Source organism: Trichechus manatus, unplaced genomic scaffold, assembly GCF_000243295.1.
Source record: "Trichechus manatus latirostris isolate Lorelei unplaced genomic scaffold, TriManLat1.0 scaffold00173, whole genome shotgun sequence".
Classification (NCBI taxonomy): Eukaryota; Metazoa; Chordata; class Mammalia; order Sirenia; family Trichechidae; genus Trichechus; species Trichechus manatus.
The window spans coordinates 671,007-672,226 of NW_004444109.1; positions in this window are offsets into that span (position 1 = coordinate 671,007).

Below are 1,220 nucleotides of genomic sequence, written 5' to 3' on the forward strand. Positions count from 1 at the left end.
TTTCAAGGTTCTTTAATGTTGTTCACAGACTGCTGATCTGGAAGTTTCCAGGAGATCGGTTCCAGGTTTCTGTTTATATTCCCAAGCATAGCTGAATAAAATAATTGCATCAAACCGTGCCATTAAGCAGTTCTGTTTTACTCCTTGGTTGATAAAAACTGATTTAGGCACTCTGTCAACCAAGCCCCTTGTCATACTATTGTTCTAATATTATAATGAGCTCTGGACAAACACATTTATTTAGTAAATGATAAATAATATAATGATATATTTTTGTAAGTTCAGTGATTCCTATCATACCCCTATATTTTTCACCATATACTACCTTGGGTTTCTGCCTGACTCTTTTATTTGTGTTCATTTTATGTCCCTAACTAAACTATAAATTCTTTACAGTTACTATAGTTCAGTCCATTGACCTAGATTCTATTCTTAGTTTTGATACTTTTAATACTTACTAAAGTTATGATTGTCAGCAAGACAACCTCTCTAGACCTCAATTTTCTTATCTCTACATTGTGCATATATTTTGTTCCTTAATTCACTTTAGTTTTCTTTTCCAGTGCGTTATATAGAATTTGGTACTGGCTGTTAGAATAGCTCCAGGAAAATTAAAAAAAAAAAAAAAAAGGAAGCCCTCCAGTTTCTTTTTTGGAAGTTAGCATATCCAAGATAGCCAACACCTAATATACATAAACACAGACTCACACACACAAACAGAATAATATCAAATCTCACTTATATACATACAATCTTACATATATATAGAAATAAGGATAAATGTGAATAAATACCAATAAAACTGTCTTAGTCATCTAGTGCTGCTACAACAGAAATACCACAAGTGGACAGCTTTAACAAAGGGAAATTTATTTCTTCACAGTAAAGTAGGCTAAAAGTCCAAATTCAGGGCATCAGCTCCAGAGGAAGGCTTTTTCTCTCTGTCAACCTTCTTCTCTTCAGTGTTCCCCCAGACTAGGAGTTTCTCTGCGCAGGGACCCTGGTCCAAAGGACATGCTCTGCTCCCAGTGCTGCTTTCTTGATGGTATGAGGTCCCCAATTCTCTGCTTGCTTCCCTTTCCTTTTATCTCTTGTAAGATAAAAGGTGGTACAGGCCACACCCTAGGGAAACTCTCTTTACACTGGATCATGGATGTGACCTCGGTAAGGGTGGTGTTACAATCCCACCCTAATCCTCTTTAACATAAAATTACAATCAC